Source organism: Harpia harpyja, chromosome Z (genome assembly GCF_026419915.1).
Source record: "Harpia harpyja isolate bHarHar1 chromosome Z, bHarHar1 primary haplotype, whole genome shotgun sequence".
Classification (NCBI taxonomy): Eukaryota; Metazoa; Chordata; class Aves; order Accipitriformes; family Accipitridae; genus Harpia; species Harpia harpyja.
Genome location: NC_068969.1, coordinates 93,264,810 through 93,287,643, shown reverse-complemented (window position 1 = coordinate 93,287,643; position 22,834 = coordinate 93,264,810). Strand labels below are relative to the sequence as shown.

Here is a 22,834-nt window from a genome sequence, read left to right as displayed (position 1 = left end):
GCTGAGCATGGGTGTCTTGCAGTTAAGAAGACCACATCCTGTAAATATTTCTTTCAGTTCTGAACTCGGAGTGTAGAACACAAACTGCTGACATAGTCACTGTCTGGACCATAACTATTTACTGACCTGATTGAGTGTCTTCACTTCTTCGTTGCCTGGAGATACTTGTCTTGGTTAATTTTTCTTTTTTAAATTATTTCTCCTTGCTCCCTTCCCAAACTTCTTGTCTTCACTGGTTGATTCTTTCAGTAAAAAAACCACCGAAACTATAAATCCAAGGCAGACTAAATTATAAGATGTGACCCACGTGAGTGAATTTTGCTACCGGTGTATGCTATTGTGAGCATTAAAATATGCTTGCATATGTTTTTTGATACATCTTTTTCATACTGCGAGAAAAATATCAGTAATAATGAAGCTATCACCTTTACTTTAAAGGAGTCTTAATTTAGAAAGCATGTGACTGAATGTATAGTTCTGCTGCATCTCCTCTGACAGTAGGCAGTACGCTTCCTCTTTCCTTCCTGTGCTGGTCCTTTGCTTCCTGTGCGAAGACTTGATACTGAAGGTCAGTGAGTTGATGAGCAAGCTGATCTAATTAGAAAAAAATTCCCCCTGATATCTTGTAGACTTAAGCTTTTTGGGTCAGTTACTGATTGGACTCATGGTGAGGTTATGCAAACTCTAGATCTAGTAAAAGGCAGGTGTGAGGGGAAGGCAGGGCTTACTCTTTCTTTAGCAGTCTCTAGTTTGAATTAACCACAATGGGAATTGACTTGCCTTTTGAGTGCCAGTTGCTGGTTTGGAATAGTCTTTCACTTGATCACAGTAAATGTGAAATTTGCTCTTAATTGTCACTGATCTGATCCTCAATAATCCTTCCATAAAAGTCAGAAGTGCAGTTAAAAACTGGGATACTTACCCAGTTATGTCTCTTTGGGGGCAGATTTAAAGTATACCACCTCCTATCTTTTCTGCTTTCTTGCCATAGGCAGGTTGACTTCTAGACTTTGGACAGTAGGCTGGAAATTTCATGCTTATCTGTGAAATGGTTTGTAATTGCTGCAGAGGTGGGAAATAGCTAACCATGGTAAGAACTGAAGTTGGAAAAGGAGAAGCAGCAATGACTTTTCTCCTGAGAGCTACCTTGCAGAGCACTTGCTGTTGAGACTTTTATACCTAGTCTCTTCAGTTCCTAGGGATTTCTGCTGGCTTTATATTTTTAATTGTCTGGAGGGATCTCTTGACTGAAGTGTGTAGGTCAACAGTATTTGAATGTGGGATGCTCTGCTTTCAAATTAGACATCAAGGCTACTGTGAATGGAGAATTGACAGGTGATGAGCAGTCAGTATGATTAGTAAACAAATTCATATGTTATGTATTATCAATGGTAGAATGATGGACTCAGAAATGTCTGTTACTGATAGTGTGGGATGCCATTACTGTATTCTACTTTTTCATCTCAGATGGGCCATGTAGAAGCACCTTCAAAAATGCAAGATAATTTAGGGGGCAGGGGATGGAAGAATGGAAGGCATTTAGCTTCATTGTTCTAAAATCTGGGAGATTTGCAGCCTGGTTGTGAAGGTGCTGTGTAACTGTAGTGTGGGGCCATGTATAGTAGTCTCATTTGGTTGTCCAGCACTCATGAAGTGCAGGTGACAGAGCTTCTGATCTTTCTCTCCTCTCTCCCAGGAGGGCCAACCAAGCCCACAGAGCAGGGAGAAAGTGGCATTGATGGGCATGAGGTAAACAGAAACAGATTTTTCATGTGTTGGTGCCAGCTTTTTAAGATTCTGATACTGTGCTTATCTGTGCTTCTCAGAAGAGACTAGAGTAATGTGGAAAAGCACTAGTGAGGTTTTTGTCCCCTTCCTGATAGAAGGGGGGAAAAGTATTCCAGTTCCTATTGTCTCAAATAAAATTAGTTTCTTGATATCTGAGTTTAAATCATTGTTTCCTGCAATGCATTTCTTAGAGGCACTACATGAGAAACATTTGAGTTGTGTGGACTTTCTCCTTCTAGTCACACCAGTGTTAGCAGCAATTACATCTGCAAGAGAGCTTAGCTGGACATTGCCTGCTTACTGGAATAGTAACAGGTTATATAGATAGCTTATCTGCTTAAGGATGTTTTCAAAACTATTTCTCATGTCAGTAGTTGTCTATTTGTATGTTCTGCTCTTTAATCTGCAAAATACCTGCGTGTCTTCTGGTTGATTAAGTATTTCATGTAGCACGTCAGAGGAAATGGTGATTGCTGGAAGATAATTTCTTTTCCTAGGGTGCAAGGATAGAAACAAAGTGCAGCAGAATTGTTGTGGCTTCAGCTGGGATAGAGTTAATTTTCTTTCTAGTAGCTGGTATGGTGGTGTGTTTTGGATTTAATGTGAGAATAATGTTGATAACACACTGATGTTTTCAGTTGTTGCTAAGAAGACTGGAGGGGCACAAGAAGTTGGGAGGGGACACAGCCAGGACAGCTGACCCAAACTGGCCAAAGGGGTATTCCATACCATGTGGCGTCATGCCCAGTGTATTAACTGGGGGGATGTGGCCTGAGGGGGATTGCTGCTCAGGAACTAACTGGGCATGGGTTGGCGAGTGGTGAGCCATTGCATTATGCATCACTTGTTTTGTATATTCCAATCCTTTTATTATTATTATTGTCATTTTATTATTGTTATTATTATCATTATTAGTTCTTTCTTTCTGTTCTATTAAACTGTTCCTATCTCAACCCACGAGTTTTACTTTTTTCCGTCCGATTCTCTCCCCCATCCCACTGGGTGGGGGGGAGTGAGCGAGTGGCTGCGTGGTGCTTAGTTGCTGGCTGGGGTTAAACCGTGACAAGAATATATTAAGTCCCAAATTATTTTGAACATTCGAGTTGAGACGATACCTTATATGTTAGTTTTTCTTTCAAATTATGTAGTGCAAGGATTCACCTATGGAGGACTTGGAGACAGTGAATTCTTTCCTTAAGGTAGTTTCTGAATGGTGATCCGCATACTTGAGAGGAACTACTGTAATGATATTAAATGCTCCGAGACTGAAATTTTATCTTATGAAACCAAATCTTGGTTTCATAAGATAAAATGTGGTACAGAGGCTTTTATTTTTTCCTTCCCCCACCCCCCAGATTCAAAATATACTAGGATTTTTCTTAAAAAATGCATTCACGGTCTAATTAGGAATTAAAAAACGAAGTGTCTGTTGACCTTGCAAGTGATCATGAAACAATTGTACATTTTTTCGTGTTTCCTTCATGTGTCTACTTTACTTGTGAGAGTCTATCTGTAACAAGAATCTAGAGTGTGGTAAATTGGAATCAACTCCGAACCTGAGGGCTTGTGTATCTTTTTTGGCATAACTTCATGTTTCTATTCATTCTTCCCCCTCCAAGTGAGTGATTGAAGGATTAAGAACTGCATTAACTTTTTCTGTTTTTGAAGTTACCTTTCTTCTGCATTTTTCCCACTTAAAACATGAAGTAGAATTTTTTTTTTTTTTTTGATGCTGTAGTCTTGACTCTTTTAGGGAAGAGTCAGAGTTTTGAGGGACTGGAGTCTAGTTTCAGTGCATCTGTCATGTCTGAAAACACTGGGCAGAAAAGGTTCATGAAAGATAACTGTGTAGATATTTTTACATTTATTTATTCTGCTGTGTGATTAGAATACATGTTGGACACAGCTTTTTCAGTATATGTGTATATATTTACGTATCTTGAAATAAGAGGGAAAAATGGATATTTTAAGATGCCTTAATTTTAAGATCCAGAATAGAAATGACTCTTTCTTTGCTAGGATCGTACATTTTGTGGTGATGTCAGTCCTGGTACTTGGATGTGAACTGTAAGTCTTGCATGCTGAAATTATAGCCAGTGGTGAAACTGATCTTAGTGAGATTAACATACACTGCTGAAGAGGGTTCCCTTCCTCCCCTTGAGTCATTCATCTGGAAAAGAATTTAGGAACCAATGTCAAATTTCTGTGTTTGGGTTGTGTAAAAACTAGTCCAGCTACTCAACAGCAAGTACTTAAGCTCACAAAGTACCTGCAAGTTGATGCCCTTTCCTGTCAATCACCTAGCTTCCAGCAGTCTGAATTTCTATATAACTAAATTATCTATTAACATTTTGAAGGATAGTAGTAGAGTATGTTTAAGCACTTCTTACTGATTTTGTTAAAAGTGGAAAAAAATACATGTCAAAACAACTTCTTTTAATATAGGCCAATTTTTGTGTGATGTCTGTAATTATATGGATCCTCTGTTTGTCCCACTTAATGGAAAAAAATCAGATACATAAAGTATTCAGTTGCTTTCAGAAAGTAACTGTGGAGAACATTTGTTTTGTTTATTCTGTTCATACCCAATTGCATTAATGTAGCCGCTAAATTATCAGTTTTGTATGTGTACTCCTAGTAACCGTGTTCATGAATTCATAAGTTCATATTTTTCCCTCATTTTGGACTATGGATTCAGCTAAACTATGCTTAAAAGAAACCTAAATATCCTTCTTTACTTTGTCATGGTAGATGAAAAAGGAAATGAAAGCAAAATGCTAGGTTTTAAACATAGATCTACTGATGCAGTAGAACTGACTAACGAGTATCTCAAATATAGTCAATATCTCAATGGTCTTTTTGACTCTGTTAAAACTTGATTAATGGAATATTTCTAATGAATTTTGCTGCTTTAAGTGATCATTTCCATTGCTCACTGCTATCAGTAATTGTACCTATATTGCTAGGATAGTGGTGTGATGATGCTTCTTGGCTTTGTGTGGAATACGTAATGAAATGAAAGTAGCGTCCATTATGATGTTCTGTCTGGCATCTTCCTCCAGTCAGCCTAGTCAAAGTGATAGATGGCCTTGGATTATAATGTAGTATTACTAGTGATTTAAGCATAGGCTCTAGGATATGTTATTTCAAAGTCTGAAAGCAGTTGATAGCACTTCACTTTCTTTTTTGCAATAGCTGAACAAAACTTCATATAGCTAGGCAGACCCTGATCTTTCATGTCATAGAGCTATTGAAAAAAAGGAACAACAGTAACAGAGGACTAGAAACAGAGTACAATGAAAAAAATTTCTTCTGGTTTTTAATTCACAACTTTTTTTGAAATGCAGCATGATTTTCACAAGTGTGGTCGTAGAGTAAAAGCCAAGTTGATTGTTCTCCTAGTTGTCTTTGCAGCCACAAAAATACTTGTTCTCTGTCAATTGATGTCTGCAAGGGATGATTTCGTGCATTCAGCAGCATGAATCTATCTAGTTCTGAAAAGTCCTGGTTGTTCATAACTCTTCTGAAATGAGTTTATAACTCAAATGTAATATGGGTGCTTTTTCATACAGTGACCTGCCCATCAGGGTTTGAGTTAGAATGGGTTCTTGCTGTTGATTAGGCAGCATGTGTTTTAATTAAAAATTAGGAGTATCTGATAAAGAAGAAGCTAGAAGTAGACTGTAGCCTTAGTTCTACTTAATTTCTAAGTTACGTTGTGGGGAAAACTTGCGTTAGGGGAAGAAGTTTCAGACCAAAAATCTAAAGATGTGTAAAATGCTTATTTTCCTACTCGTCTCCAACCCTTAACTTTGGGGGTCTAGCTTAACACTGAGCACTTGTAGCACGTATGCCAGGGTAGTCAATTTTTTATTAAAGAAAAAAGAAATCTTGAATTTTTTCTTAGTAACAAGAAGGTCCTTAATGGTCATGGGAAATACATTGCAGTTGCTGGTGGAGTTAAACTGATGCCTGTCTTTTGAACTTTTGTAACAGTATCTTATTTGTCAGTAGGGGGAGAGAACAGAGGGTGGAGGAGTGTTCAGTCCTCTTTTCTGGTCCTTAGGTAATGCTTAGATAATCAACTTCTATGTAACAATCTGTGCAATTGTCCATTGTTTATATAGCCCTACAGTTACTCTATTCTTTTCCTTGCTACCTGGGATATAGTGGAAGGGTTGGTGATTGAACCACTAATGGAGGGTACTGCAGAATTCAAGACTTGATGGAAGTAGTTGCAAACGTAATCTGGAAGAGTCAGCATGTTCAACAGTCCACTGTCTATCTATGAGGATGCCACTTACATCTCAAATTGAATTGAAAGTTTAACCTTCTGTGGAAGATTGCAAGACAAGGGAGAGGGAAGTTATTCAACTCTTCTTAGTTAAGAGCCAAGAAAGCTGTTTCAGTCTTTATATCATAGAGCAGCAGTTCCTAAATGGAGTGTGTATGAAGGGAGTTGCTGGCCAGATACAAACTTGATTTAATACTACTTATGTTAGTATTTTCAGTCATGCAAAAATTTTGGCTGTAGGTGGGAAAGCAGTAGGAAAATTTCAGAAGGAAAGTTCCAGAGCCACCACTATAAGGGACAGCAACCCAAATTTTTATTCCTGAGCAAGCCAGGAAAGTAGCAGTATAGTCATCAACCCTGGCATTCTTCAGTCTCTAGCTGTGCTGGCCATGGCACCATGGGGACCTGATACCAGCAGTGTTTTGGAAAAGGTAGCTGAGATATGTTAAACAATTGTATTAGTATGGAGGTTTTAGAGTTTGTTAAATGTCACAGAGTGTTCTGGAAGTGGCAGAAACAGCTATTTTAATGATGATTTTGTTACTGCTGTTTGTCTTAGAAGCTTTAGGATCATGAAACTCAGTTTCGTGACTGTATATTGAATACTTTGTGAAAAGAGTATGCTAATCAGGATCTGATGTTCTGAAGAATCTTTTTCTTTCAGGAAAGATGCCAGTTATCAACTTAGAAACCTAGATATATTAGACACAATTTTTTTTTTCTTTTTTGGTGGGATGTATTTGCTGTTCTAAAAGTGGATGACAAAACCATTCTTCCATAATTTATCGGCCTTTCTTTCCTCTGTATTTTGGCACCTTATTTGAACTGGCTGCAACAAATGTCATCATGATGAGGCTATGGGTGTGTTCCATATACATCTTAGACTTACTGCATTATTCCGGTGTACTAGCCAGGATCACATAATAAAACTTTGTATCCTCAACATATAGAGTATATGGCAGAACTCCACAAAAGCTCACCAGGCAGAATAAGCTTCTCAGAAATAGATCCAAGTACTTGTAAGCAATTGTTTCCACTCTTGCCAATGGCTGTGGCTGCAGACTTTCAATAAAACCTCATGTTAAGCTAAATTAAAGGCAGCTGGCAGGTCCAATTAAAATAATTGCAGCTTTTTTAAAGCCTCATCTGTTGCAAGGAGTTGTATTTCCCTATGAGGTCTGTGGGAGTATTTGTGACAGTGTGGGTGGTATAGATTCTCTTTCAGAGAATGTACTTGAGACTCACCAGAACAGCAGCGCTTTAAGAGGAAGTCATCTAGTGGAGGTCCTGCACATAACTTCTTGTTGGTTTTGGTTACATTTTGTTAACCTGATAATTGCATTAAAATTCCACTTATGTAAATAACAGAAAGGGAGCTGTTTTGAACTTAAGCTTGCTAGCAATGCATATGTTTTGGTTTTGGCTGGCATAGAAGGAGGAGATGATAATCAGTTCTACCTTTTTTTGCGTTTTGGGACACTGCTTTCTCTGTTTGCAATACTTTGAGATTTGGCAGAGGACAAAAATCAGTGATTGTAGAATGGTAGTTGTGGTAAGTTACCTATTACCACTTCTGTGTCTTCTGTGTTTAATTCTGATGTAAAACAAAGTTAATGTGTGGATTTGAAACTTAGTTTTTGTGCAAGGCCCTTTATACCCGTCATCTTGAAAACACTTATTAATTGTTTTTCACAGATCCATGTGGATGGTTTAATAAACTCTGTTCTGCATCCTGGTGATTCTGTGGTCCAAGTTCAGAAACTGATTCAGACTCCTATAGTGTGAATTGGCAGTGGTGGAGTGATTCGGGTAGGTGACTGTCCAGATGTGTTGAAGGAGATAAAGGGAAAGAAATGTTTTGGGTGCACTTACTGTTTCAGTTACTCTACAGTGTACTGATAATATCTTCTCTCACCCTCACATGTAAGAATGACAAACTTGTTTTAAGTGCTGAATTTGTATTACAGTAGCTGGTAGGGAAGATGCATAAGAACTGTCAATTGTTGCTTTCTGGGATATTCACTGCAGTGGCACAGTCTGTCGCACTTGAGTCACAGAACATGGTCTGGGTGCCTGCACTTTTACATGTTGATATGGCCCTGTGTGAGCACTTGTGTGTAGGCAACTTGGCTTCCATTGCTGCTTCTATCATTTTCTGCATTATTTGTTTACTTTGAATGCTATACAACGTATGCAAGGTAGTAACCCATTTTATGGTAATGTATTCAGGTAGCTCTATGCAAAAAGTAAAAGCAGTTTCAAACAAATACTTCTGCCCTGGGTAAGCTAACTTAAATGCTATTATCCTATCTAGAGAAAGGTTAATATGATTGGGTTTTTTTATTTGTTTGTTTTCAGGGGGTTGGCTTTGGGGTTTTTTTTCAGTTGGAAGCATGTACTGTTTTGGTTCTGTATGCTTGTTACATTGTTAGTGGTATGTTTTGGGGGGGCTGGGAAGGAAGGGGGGGGGTTGTTGTTTAAACTTAGTTTTAATCCCGTAATTCAACAGCAGATACACATAGCTCATCGTAAAGAATTATAGGGACAATATAACCAGAATGATGTGGCATTTTTTTTAGCATGTGCCTAATTGAAGTACCACAAAAATCTTCAGTAGGTCACAGTATGTTTTGATCTTAATATACTAGAGTAGGATCTCCAGTAGGATAAGTTTGATCTTGATGTACTGTCTTAGTCCTAATTAGGACCTTTGAGCAAACACATTTTTCACTCTGCTTTCTCCATCTCTTGCTCTGATTCAAGAATGTAGGTAGAATACACTCACAAGCATTTGTAACTATCCACAGAAAATACTTGACTTCTGAGATGGGAAATATTTTAATAATAAAAATACTGTTTTAAATGCTTAATAGTATTGTCGAAATGATGTGCTTGGAAATGCAGGTGTCATGACATTTAAATTAAGAACCATTATGAAAAGATAGTACAAGTGTTAGAACTTTTGCTTGAAAGTGGGCTTGTGGGAAAAGAGTGGGTTTTAATAAAAAAGGTTAGTAAAGAGGAAAGGCAAGAATATTTATTTGGAGGATCAGACTTCATTTTTTTGAGAGGAAAATCCTAATTATATTTATTAAAAGTACTTGATATTCTGTGCGAAGGCTTCAGAATTATTGTTTCTGTAGATACTTGGTTACAGAGAATTGGATAAAGTGCTATTTTTCTCTATTAAACTTTTGAGATTTCTTTCACAGTTCTCTGACTAGTGAGTGATACCGTGAAGAAATCATCACAAAAGAGAAGTGATTTTTATCATGTGGATAGGCTGAGACTTTTAATAAGCTATTACTGTCCTATTTACTGCCAAGCTAACAATAACAAAGCAGGGAGTTCAGGCAACAGTGCACAGCTTGGATTTAGAAAGGGTCCTTTCCTTTGTTAAGCTGTTCATATTGTTCAATAACATTCCCTGATATGTATAAGAGAACAGGCTGATTCACGTGTTTGTTGAGAATAATTTTATGTTGAATTAGAATCTTGTTTTATAATCCGAGTTTAATTGTTGATCTGCTTGTTTTCACATTGAAATGCTTATTAAGTCTTACTAAGATAATTCAAATGGAATGGTTAATCTATAGTTTATTTTTTGTTGCTTTGTAGTAGTTTGCTCTTATTTTATGACTAGTCTCTTTTTCATTCCAAACTGCTGGCTCATTAGCAGATTTGATTAATGAGCCTTTATTGGGGGAAGAAAATCTCTACTAGCTAAAAATAACAGGACTGGGAAGCAAATGCTGGCTTTGTGATAGACTTGTGGCTGCAGGCAGATCTTGAGTAGTTGAATTTTAAAGCATGTTATGGTGAAGTGTTTACTGTAGGTATCACAAGAGATCTAGTAAGTGTTCCTGATGTTTTGTGATCTTCTTGGATAGAGGCTTCTTAATGCCAATTGAGTGTGTGTTCTCCAGCTTCTCAAAGTTTTGTAATGAATAGGTTTCTGGAAAAGGTGCCGTAATTTGTCAAGCTGCTAAAACCACAATGAGCACGCTGCTAAATGCTGAGGTCAAGTGTGAAGGAATGTATTAATGTGTATTTACAGGTACTGAAATTTGTGGTGAACATAGAGACCATAAATGAGTTCTTACTTACTAGCTGAAATATATGAAAGAAACTTAAGACCAAATGTTAAAAACTAAAATTTGTCAGATTTTTTTTTTTTTTTTACTTTTTGTAATCCATACTCTGCCTAATAGGTGAATTTGACAAGTCCCCGAAATTTTCACTTGTACAGAGTGTTGCAGCTTCTTTTGCAATGAAGTATACTTCGTCTTCTGACTATGCTTTATTTAAGGATACAGTTTTGAAGCTGTGTGTAACTAGAGTCAGTTAAGGAAAATCCTATTTCATTATCTCGCCATCAAGACTTCCACCTGAATAAAGAAAACAACATTGGCTAAAGAGGGCCCCCTGCATCCCATCCCTTTAGTATTCTTGTGGCTCCCTTATTTCAATAGGTTTTGGACATGTTCCAAGGTTCTTATATAAGCTCTGGTTTGCATATTTACTCTGTGAGCCCTCTTGACTTGCTGATTCATTTCTCCTTGTAGCAATTAATGCTGGCCCAAATCTCCCCCTTCCTAGTTCTATTGACAAGTTCTGGCATGAAGTGCCTGCTCAAATGTATCTCAGGTGGTTCAGCTATGAAGGTTAAACCAGTCAGCACAAGATGTGTTTTATGTTGGCAATGCACTTTGGGAACTCATCGTTCTGTCAGCCTGCTGTTCCCTGTAGTGCAGAAGAGGTATGGACAAGCTGTCTCGATAGGTGAAATGATTCTCAGGCCCATGGGCATTTCAACATTAAAATGTTTTAGACTGCTTTGCTGAATGTTATTTTGGTTTAAGGATTTGTGAAGGATAGTAGTTAGTTTGTCACTTAAAATGTGCGCACTGCTAACAGTCTGTCTAAAACAAGATTAGGTTATCAGAGGGTTGGCTTGAGTGGTAAGCTTCCTGGTTGTCACATGGCCTGAATTAGATATTCTAAGGAAAACAGTGTTCATCCTGGCTGCATTTAGGCAAATTTTTTAATTCTACGCAAAGGCTAGGTATTGGGAAACTCCTTCTTGTGTTGCATAAGCAGTTCTTGGATCCTATTTGTCAATTCAGCAACTAGCAAATAAAAGACTTTGTATACAGTGCCATAAACGTGCATGGTGGTTTCAGAGAAAAAGTATGCAGAGAATACTTCTACCTTATTTAATTAGCATGACGCATTCTGGCTTCCTCTTGTTCTTTCCTCTCTCCTCTTCTTTTCCAGCTACATTGTTCAGTGGAGATAGAATTAAGTGCTAACTAATGTGTGCTAGCAAACTTCCTTTTGACGGTTGTCTTTGAAGGTCTTGGCCAATGCAGTTTGCTGGTTCAAGAGTATTGGTGCCTGTTTCTTCAGTTATGATATGGCTTCTATGTCACTCACAGACTTCATTGACTGTTTCCTCCTTTTATTTTGTTTGTTGTGTCGTGCCGTGTCCCGTCCCCCCCTTCCCCCCCCCCCGGATTTTTTCTTAATGATGTAATTGTATACATTATAATATGAAAGTATATTTTCCTGCTAACGGGAAGAAATGACGATGAGGCAGAAATGCCTAGTAAAATGTTTTAATTCTGATGATGTCTTAAGCAACTGTGGGGAGTTGTAATGGATGTGCCATAGTTTGTTTTTCTGCCAAAATACTTTTTTATATAAAGTACAAATCGTACAAGTTTACAAATTTAACTGCACAAGTCTATATGAAGTACAGATTTTTTCCAGTACTGTTGCTATGTCTGGAGGATCATACAACAATGGTGTGGAGAGCTGCGCAGACTGACGTATTATAGAACTCCACATCATTATGAGAAATACTGGCTGTCACTAAATAAGGACAGAAAATGGAGCAGGCTAGTTTGCGGCTAGCCAGTCTGCCAGAAGTTCAGGCCAAAGAAGTCTTGTACACTGAAAGCAAAAAAAGTGAGTTGCTTTTGATTTGTAGGGAAGGGGTGGTATAGGAAGAGTGCTGTGTATTTAGGAATATCCAATTACCACCAAGTCATTATCCTGCAGATTTTATGTCCATAAAGATCTTTAGCCATCCAAGACAAACTCTCATTCTGAGGGAATTTACACCAAGACAATTGGAATACAGTAATATATAAATGGACAAAAGGCAGGTACACAGTGTTTCTGGAGGTCCAGGTGGTCTTCTGACATTTGTCCTGTTGGTGAGCCAATGAGGACAAAGGCAGATTATGATAAAAGTGAGCTAGCTGACTAGGTAAGTGGTACAAAAAGTTTTTCTGTTGCGAAGCAGTAGCTTGGGTTTAGGGCAAAAAGAGAGGACATATTTTTCTCCTAAGAGAGTAACTGGAAGTGAACAGCAGTTACAGAGGAGAGGCAAATAGAATAGGTAATAAAACATGTGCAGAAAGGAAAAAACAAACTTTAGTCTAACATAAAACCAAAATACTGGAAATACTGCTTAACAAGGATTGATGAATAATTCTAAGGATCTTTATAAAGAAAGAAGTGTTAGGTACTCAGTTTGGAAGAAAAAAAGAAAGCTTATGGTTGGTCTGTTTAGTATCACTGGAGCTTGGTAGGAAGAGTGATGTGTTTGATGGTTAAAATAGCTGCCTATAATTTAGGAAGGGCAAAGTGAGGGAAAAGGATAGTGCTATTTTGATTCAGTTAGCTTTACCTATTTACCTTTTTTTGACTTTTGAGAACTGCAAAAAAAAATTAATACTTGATAATTGGTATTCTCTCTGGTAAGCCACAGTATAAATATCTTGCTACAGACCATCAAATTGCTTTCACGTACAGGATGACTAACTCCAGAAGTACAAGAAACTTAATTTTTATGTGCAAGTGATCTTGTACTGCTAATACTAAAACGTTCCTTAAAAAAAAAAGATGGATGCGGTATTCTTAGAAGTCACTGTAGAAGGATTTGGAGTTGCACCTGACATTGAAAGGTGCCAAGTAACCAACTGCATATTTAAAACCTCTTTGTATTTGATAAAGTATAAATGGCTATGAATTGCTTTTGATTATACGTAATACATACAAAGTTTAATCAGCAACATTTATTTGTTCCTTTTTAAAAATAGCACTTGGAAGCCATTCAGCCAAATCATCTGTATAGAAATTCTTTTTCTACTCCAGTTTTAAAGGGAAATCAATGAAAGGATGTTTTACTAGATGCTTAGAAAACAACCAATCTAAAACAGGGTAATACCGTAGTAGTGAAAAGTGTCCATCTCTTAATTAAATGGAGAGAAAAAAGCTACAGCAAAGAGTTATGGGTTAGAAGCTAAAGACTGCAGAAAGTGAGGGGTGCAGGAAATTTGCCTAAAATTTATTGGATGCTAACATTAGGACCACTGAGGTGCTTGAGAATGAGATAAAATATATGAAACCTTTGTTTTTTATATACTTAGCAGTTATGTTGCAGTTGCTTGGCAAAATGGGAGACTTTCATTATTGAGAAGAACTTGATCAAACTGACTCCTTTGTAGGCTTGTTCAACAGACAAGTGGCTTGCTTTTACAACTTCTTGATCATTTAGGAAATTATTGGATTATAATCCTATAATTAATTTGGTTCAGTCTGGTTTTAGGTTACAGGATTCATATTTTCACCCAGTATATCATGTGAAGTAATGTTTTATTCTTATGCTCCCTTCCTCTCCCCCTTGAACTAGTTGCATATGTGAGAAAGGAGCACTGCTTATCTTTTGCATGTGACTGTTGCTGTTTGAGGATACGAAATTGCTTGATCTGCCTGTCATTCTTGGCTAGATGAAGAAGCCTCTGTGCTCTTTTTGCTAGTACCAGGCTACGTAGAACTCAAGCCATTCTCTTGCTCAATTTATGTGCTTATATGGCTGCTGTTGTTCCTTCATTCCTTCCCTACCTTTTGTGCTAAGTATTTGTAAAAGTAAAAAGTATTCCAGACTTATTCTAAATCTCTATTTGCAGTTACAGATGTATTCACCTCTGCTTTGAATTTTCTAGTTAGAAAGCCTAAACACTTGTACCAGCATAACTCTACTGGTTTTATTATGCATATGTTGGTATAGATGTAACATGTGTAATGCATTTTAATGTTTAAGTGTTTAAGAGCAGGATGGGTAAAATCGATTTTTCCCAAACAGTATGATCAACCTTTGTGATGATGTAACCTAAAGGAGTTTTAGTAAACAAACTGGAATCACCTATTGTGATTCAACGCAAGTGTGGGAGACTCAACAGAGTATATGTCCTTGAGGACAAGTTAAGGTGACCTAGATGGATAGAGGACCACATGATGTGGGGGGTGGTGGTGGTAAGTATTAGTTACCTTGATGAGCAAAGATATTTTCGCATCAGCAGCCTGGTAATTGTCAGGATTTTATTTTTAAGCATTGTTGTGAAGGTGAGAGATAAGGAAGAAGATGAAGGAATTCACAGTGAATTAATTTTATATGTGTGGTGATGCTGTCAAAAGTTGTTTTGAAAAATTGATGATGGTGATAGAAGCTAACTTTATTAACTGAATAGTAGTCTTCCTCTTGATTCTGAATGAGAAAATAGTTTGGAAAAGTAAGTGAAAATAAGCTGCTTATCTATCTAATGAAAAAGGGGGAAAATGGGGGTACTTAAACCAGCAACACAGTCAAGCAGCGTCCTAGAAATGATTTTTGTAGTAAGTGGTGCAAGCTGGTGTGGTTAAGGTTTTATTTTGGGTGTTGGGGGCAGGGGGGAAGTGTGACTACAGGAACTCAAGGGATATCGCAAAATGGAGTGGTTTGGACTGCTTAAAGAATCACCTTCAAGGGTATTAGCAAAAATTATTTAATAGGAATTGATAAAAGTGTGACTTCATGGAATTCAATGGCAAGGTTCACTCTTACTTAATACATGGATGAAACATACAAAGGAAAATTAAGTTAGAAACAAACTAAAATTATGTATAGAGAGACTGAAGACACAATAGGGTAAAAGAGAAACATACAAAGGAAAATTGAGTTTGGATTGATTTCTTGTGATTTGTACAGAGCTCAGGAATTTGTAAAACGTAGGGGAGACCCTCCCATTGAGTCACAAGGTTCAGAGAAGACCCCCTTGCTTTCTAAACTCCTGTCAGAGTCTAGGTGCAGCTGGATCAACTCCTAGTCCCAGACTTGGTCAACAGTTTATATCTGAAGGGATTATGAGTACAATAGCAGCCAGAGATTGATTCACAGTTGAATAAAGTTCACAACAGTAACTTACGTATAGATTTGAAAAGCAATATTTGTAGTAGACTTGTTATAGAATATTCAGGTTGGTACACATGCACAAAGACACTAAGAGGTGTATATAAGCAAGTAAAAGAGATATACCTGTTAAAAAGTTCCCCTGAGTTCAGTAAAAATGTTCATGTCAAATGCTTTGGCATTGTTTTGGGTTTGTGTGGCAGGGTTGTGGTAGCGGGGGGGAGCTGCAGGGGTGGCTCCTGTGAGAAGGTGCTAGAAGCTTCCCTGGATCCAAGTCAGACCCACCTCTGGCCAAGGCCGAGCCCATCAACGACAGTAGGAGTGTCTCTGGGAGAACAGATTTAAGAAGGGGAACCTGCAGGGGAAAGGGGAGTGGGATGTGAGAGGAACACCTCTGCAGACAGCGAGGTCAGTGAAGGAGGGGGAGGAGGAGCGGGGGAGGAGGGGATGCCCCTGCAGCCCATGGTGAGATGGCAGGCTGTCCCCCCCAGCCCATGGAGGGGAGCGGGGGAGCAGATGCCCACCTGCAGCCTGGGGAGGACTCCACACTGGAGCAGGGGGATGTCCCCAAAGATGGCCATGACTCCATGGGAAAGCCCGTGCTGGAGCAGTCTGTGACTGAAGGACTGCAGCCTGTGGAAAGGACTCACACTGGAGCAGTTTGTGAAGAACTGCAGCCCGCAGGAAGGACCCACGTTGGAGAAGTTCATGGAGAACTGTCTCCCATGGGAGGGACCCCACGGTGGAGCAGGGGAAGAGTGAGGAGTCCTCCCCCTGAGGAGGAAGGAGCAGCAGAGACACTGTGTGATGAACTGAGCACAACCCCCATTCCCCATCCCCCTGTGCTACTGGTGGGAGGAGGTAGAGAAAACAGGGAGTGGAGTTGAGCCGGGAAGAAGGGAGGGGTGGGGGGAAGGTGTTTTAAGGTTTGGTTTTACTTCCCATTATCCTGTTTTGATTTGATTGGTAGTAAATTATAATTATTTCTTTTTTCCCCCAAGTTCAGTCTGGTTTTTGCCCATGACCATAATTGGTGAGTGATCCCTCCCTGTCCTTTTTTTGACCCACGAGCTTTTCTTCATATTTTCTCCTCCTCATCTTACGGGGTGGTGAGGAGGAATGATTAAGCAGCTTTGTGGCGCTTTGTTTCTGGCTGGGCTTAAACCATGACAGGCATCTTTCTCAACAGGCAAAGGGTCGAGCCTCAAGGAGCGAAGGGTATCAGCCCATGTCCTGCTGGCTTTCAGCGACAGACCTCTGATCTTTGCAAACTGAAGAGTTTGCGAGGTCTGAGAGGCATCCCACTCAGAGGGAAATGCTGGTCGCAGCCTGCTGGGGTCCAGGAGAGCTCAGAGGGTCTCACCTAATACTGCTGTTTATAGGTTCGTGGGGTGATTGGCTTTAGTCATCAGAAAATTACTAGGATTGCAGTAGCACTGGTACCATTTCACATGAGCTATGATTCAGATAAGGAAGGCTCCAAGGCTGTCAGAGAATGACTTAAGATTCAGAGATGGGATGTTCCAAGGCTGTCAGGAGAGGACCGAGATATGTCCCAAGGTTGTCAGGAAATGGCTAATTATCCCTACTCCTTCCCCAGCCTCTGCCAGGCAACAGGAGTCCTTGGTACAGTCAGTGCAGCTCCCTGTCTTAGTCATGCAAGAGTTCCTGGTACGGTCAAGGGATGTTTAACCTCCCAACTCATTACACTTATGCTGAGGCCTAGCGAGCCTTCCAAGTTCATGTGTCAGCCCAGAGAGGGGGAAGAAATGCACCACCACAAGGGAGAAACAACTGAGGAGAGTTGTGGGTCAGAGTAACAGGCAGGTACTGATGATTTCCACAGAATTAATCAAAGCATGTGATAAGAACAGTTGTTGTTGGTTGAGATTAAGTTTTGGTTTTATACGCACTGAATTTAAGTAGGCAGTCCCCAGAGGTGCTTATCATCTAGAGCTTTCCTGTGAGATGGAAGAGTGTCGGGGATACTGTGGTGTTAGAAAGGTGGGGGAAGAGACTTAAGGTGGAAAACAACATTAAAAGAGAGGAAGAAGCAAAAGAGTGGAGAGGAATGGGCTAACCACCAGCACAAAAAATCGCAGTGGAATGGATGAGGAAGCAAAAGAGATGATTCTTTAGGGGCTCTCGCCTTTATTGAAGACTTTTTCATTGGAAGGATCACCTGTAGAGCAGTACTAGGGTCTCTGAGAAACCTTGGACTGATAGGAGCCGTTAGCAACCCAACCAAGTTTTTCTTCTCCCTTTTTTATATGTCTTTCCTTATTTTCCTTTTTATTCCCATACCTCTTAGAGAGACTTTTGACAAAGAGTAAAGGCTCTTCTTTTGAATTTCCCTCCTTTTGACGCACCTCAGCTTGTAGTTTTCTTTACATGTGCATTTAAACCAAACAACTGATAGGAGATAGAGATGTGGTTTCTGTAGGGAGCAATTACCCAGGCATTTTTACATCTAGCAAGATTTAAATATAAGACTCATTAGTCTTAACTAGTGGGTGTTAGATAAATTGGTTAAGCTCTGTCTCAGTGTTTGCTATTGTGGGTTTAGATACTGGCATGCCAAGTCTAATTGAAGCTGTTGAGAATGTTTCTTTTTAACTGGAGCACTAATAGCACTATTGCTATCTAACTGCTAGCGCTCATTCTGGTCTATGTTTTTATAGAACATGTTATAGCATTTATTCTCGGCCCAGTCTCTTCTTGGTGTGAACACCAGGCAACTGTTAACTTCAAATGTGTTGTTCTCTAGATTTGTATAGTTTTATGGGAAAACGGGACTATGTACGTTGTCATAGAGCACATGCACTGGAACTGTGTTGAATGATTTTATCCATGACATTACCAGTCTGTCTCAGTTCTTATCCTGTAATGGTATTAAAATGAAAGCTGGTATCTAGAACGGAATTAGTCCATTAATCTCACTACTGAGATTTTTTTCTGTGCTAGAAAAAAATTTTAATGCTTTTTCAGCCACTAACAGAGATGACTGACATGTTAAAAATCAACCTGCTGGAAAAGGTTGATTTTTTTTTTTTTTTTTTTTGTTTCCAGCTGCAGTGTCGTATTGCTAGACAGAATATTGCATAGAGATGTCATCTAATGCAGTTTAATAAATGTCTATTTTTCTCTCTAAGAATTTAGAATTCAATAATCTGCAGATAAACAGGTGATTTGCTTTATTGCTATGAAAGCTTTAAATATAGACTTAATTGTTTTGTCCAGATTTTTTATTGGCTTGTTGGAGAATATGTGGAAGAGCCAGAATAATTGATTTTAGATTGGGTTAAGTGGATGTCAGGTTGTTTTTAGAGCTCACATCCAGTTGTTTCCTTCTTCACTTAGAAGTGAGAATGGAGCTGTATCTAAAAACCAAAAAACCTCCATTGTTTGGCTATTGGATCTAATAATGCATTTCATACATTACTGGAAGATACTGTGAACTGGAATGGGCAACTGCAGTAAAAAGGATTTTGGAAGATGCATGAATATAATTTTCAAAATGCATTTTAGGGCATGCAGTTCGGTAGCACTTCTATCAATATGTGAAGGGCACATTCTTCCAGGCAGTATATTTCTCCAGGATGACCCTTCAAAGAATGAGAAATTGGGAATAAGGAGAAACCTACTGCTGATTTGCAGACTACGCACAAACAGCAGTTTCTGCATGTTACACTTATGCTGTGTTAGTCTAGATTAAGTTTAATAAAAAGCCATGAAGAATTGAGGCAAAACAACCCTCACTACAATGTAATTATCAGAGGGGACACAGCAAACTTGTATCCCGTTTGCTTCCAGACACTGCCATCTTCTACCCAGGGTTTTAAATAACAATTGTGTTCTTGTTTCTTCAGATTCAGAAGCTATCTCTGCATCGGTTACTTCAATCTGCGGAGTTGGGTTTTTTTGACAGAAAAAACTAGGACTATTTTCCAATCAGTTGAATTCAGCATATTATTTTCCTTAAATTTTCTTGTGAGCTGGGGATTAATTACCTTGCAGCTCTGCGATTTCAAATGATAGAAATCTTTATTACCTTAATTAACTGTTTGCCTTTTAGTTCAGGTGGCTTGTGGTCCTGGATTGTTTTTGTGTGTTACCAGAGGATTGTTATCCTGTTACATAGTAAAAATCCAGGGGGATTTTATAGCTCCATTCCATCCATGAAACAAATCACTTCTAGAACAGTATTTGCAGAATATAAATTAGCTTGCAACAGGGGTTTGGGTAGCTTTAAATTATATGGTAAAAAGTGACAATCTGCTCCTTCATCATTGGTTCTCAGGCAGGTAGTGAGGAGATCTGACAGCAAGCCAAGCCTTAGTGTTTAGAAATTGGCTCAAACCATGAGATTAAGCAGCAGCATTAGTCTTTTCAAGAGTAATGTGATAATGTCACAGAGAAACGGATCATACCTCAGTGGCAGATGGTGCATGCCTGTGTGAAGTGTAAGAGTAAAAATACATTTTGGTTTGACGTTGAGTATGTTTAGTCACAATCAGTAGCTGTTGTGGTTAGTTATGAATTTAATATCAATTCAAACAGGAAACGTCAACTTCCAGTAAGACACCTGTTCAATTGCTCATAGCTTATTAAAAAGTTTTAATACTGGACACTTGCCTTGACAGTATATCCATACTTCAAATCAGTGCATTTTTGATAATTCATCTCTGATTCTGCTTTGTTCCTGCTCCACTATCTAATTCCTGATTTGAATATAGAAGTGTATTATTCCTCCTGGTGTCTTCCTTTGTTATTGTTTGTAGAGAACACTGACGTTCAAGAATTGATCTTCCTAATGTGCATATGGGATGAGTTAATGATGTACTGTTATGACAGTGAATTGCTGTGCACAATAATTGGCAGCTGAAGCTATAGAAAGTATCTGACTTCTTTTTTCCTTTAAACTGACTGAAACAAGCAATAACACCCTAATATTTTGTATCACTTTGTATGTTAAGAGCACAGCTGAGGTTAACTTCATTCATAGCTATGAATGTTTACCAATTTCTCAAGCAAGTTCTCCATTGCTAATTGTGCCTGTAATCATACTGGTCAGTGATGTCTCCTAATTCGACTTTGTAAAGCAGTGAGGAACAAAATAAATGCAGAAGGAAGTAAAAGGTTCATAATAGCAATTGTTAATTGGAAAGTTATGCCTGTACATGTGTGTGGGGAAAATGACATCTAAAAATAGATTTAAGTGTTGCTTGACTAGCAGCACTCACCCCTGCCCTGGGAGGAAAGGGAACTCAGGAATTTACAAAGCCGAACAATGACTTGGCTGGTAGAGTGAGGTCTATAATTAAGTATACAATTATAGCAACTGTTTGCTGTTAGTTTCTGCTATTTTTGAAACAATTTTAATTTGAAATCTCCATTATGCTATAAAATTGTGTGTTTGAAATATGGGAAATGTAAAAGATTCATCCAGTTCCTAATACCTATTTTCTAACCTATTTCTGACAACTGCTAGGTGGTTATTGGTTCTAACAATTTTTATGTATTTTATACATAATTTGATAAATTAAAATATAAAGCCTCAGCTGGTTAGTTCAAACTGTGTTGCAGAATCTCCTGGACTAGCCAGTAGCAATAAAAGGCCACAGGCACAAGACAAATTCATGCGTTTAGAGTGCCACAAACGTTCACAGATTCATAAAATTTGCAGTCTACATTCTGTCTATGTCTAGGTTTCTGCTGCAGCATGTATCCACAACCTTCTGTATTTCAGTAACCTGAAACAGCTCTAGGATCCAATTTTGTGCATAAGCTGTGACATAACTGACAAAGCATCTGCCTGATACAGGAGGTATATTGAGAGTATATCTGTCTGCCTAGGTTTTAAATGGGGAGAAATATACCACCTTTATTGTTCTTATTAATGGGATATAAGTAATAGGTTGTTCATCTGGGGTGTTGGAAACCTATACCTAACAAGAGGACTTGAATCTCAGGTCATTTGTTTTTTAGGTCAGGAGTGCACACTCTGTGACAGTCTTGGTGTCATTCAGATGGATGACTCATCCTGCAACTTGTTTGCTTACGTTTCACAAGTTGCTGTTGGTAAATTCAGTATACAGTTAAATATTGTGCCCAAAATCTTTGCCAAAGGTTCTTATTCACTGTGCTTTCTCTTTCTCTCATGCTTAGTAGTCGTACTCACTTTAGTATCTAGATCACTTCTATCTTCTTCATACTAAGTAGTTAACACGTTATCTGTGTTAATGAGTCAGCATCTACTTAATGCAATATTTAGCCAATCACTCCTTGCTCACAGAAGTGTGGGTGTTGGGTGTCACAAGCATTTTATACATGCCTATGGTTACTATAAGACATGGTACCCTATTTCTTAAGGACTGCACAAATAAAATTAGATGTGTCCCTCCCTGAGGTATTTCAATATCTAATAAAAGATGTGAGTGTGATGAAGTAGAAGAAGGAAAAGGGTTTATGTGATGAATGGCAGTACGGAAAAAGAGATAAGGGTTGTGATAATAGCATCATACAAGTTAACCACCTATTTCATTTAGATCAAATGTGTCCTTTCTAGAAATGGTGGTATTCATTGTGGTGTAATTTAGTATGGGCATATGACTCAGTTTCGTCTTCTTAATTACAAATCTTGCTACTGATTGAATTGGTATATTTGTCTCTTAAGTATTCTTATTCTCTTAGTCATTTGTTTCCCAAATTTTCCACATTCCTTTTCTTTCCCATCATCAGTCTCTCTTGTGCTGCTGTGAATGAGCACATTTGCTGTGGCTAACAATAATAGGCCTATAAAAGGTCTGACCATTTGGAGCTGTCACTGTCTAGAATCCATGTGCTGGTGGGAAACTCTTAAGAATGGAGGGGGGAAAAAGGGTGAAAAGGGAGGGGGTCGCATAGGAGCAAAGGGTGAGGGCACCAGATATAAATAGTTTTCTCATGGATTTGCAGCCTCTCTTGTTATTCCGAGTGCTCATGTCACATTGTTTGTGGTGCTAATTGGCCTCCTGATGTGATGTAGGTATGTCTAGTCCTCTCTAAAGTTGTTGTCAATTCTGTAGCAGCAGTGGAAATGTTTGAAATGGCTGAAGCTTGGGTGAGAGTTGTCATAACTTACAAAGAATGAGGGTTTTTTGCTTTTTCTTCTTAATTCCTAGATTGAGTCAGGTTGGATTCTTTGTGTTACCACTAACAACAAAGCTTCCTCAGGCTTAACTAGACCTTGGTGTGTAGCTTGGCACAGCTACTCACTTCTAGTCAGTGAGTTAGCACAAATGTCACTTAGAGAAAAGTAATGTGGTAAAGAATTGTGACAGTGCATGGGATGCAGACTGTTACTGTTCTGAGACCTGCTGGTTTGGTGGTCCCTAAGCATGGTCTGTGAGGTCAAGGGAAGTAGTCCAGCAAGCCGTATCTCCTTGATCAAAGATGTCAGGTAACTTTCTGTTGTGCATGGTTTGTTTCTTGTTTTTCGAAGTTCAGTTACTGCTGTGTTGTGTACTACAGAC

At 38.6% G+C, this 22,834-nt stretch overlaps 1 protein-coding gene across 16 annotated transcripts in view; it reads left to right on the top strand.

The window, feature by feature from the left end:
* ERBIN (erbb2 interacting protein) overlaps positions 1 to 22,834 on the top strand; it is a 134,831-nt gene that overhangs the window by 15,654 nt on the left and 96,343 nt on the right. For 13 of the 16 annotated variants that reach the window (XM_052775707.1, XM_052775711.1, XM_052775708.1 and 10 more), the window contains one exon: positions 7,778 to 7,891. The exons of the other annotated variants lie outside the window; for them this stretch is intronic. The gene's annotated coding sequence lies outside the window, so the exon portion shown is untranslated. The remainder of the gene's footprint in view (positions 1 to 7,777; positions 7,892 to 22,834) is intronic. 16 annotated transcript variants of the gene reach the window in all.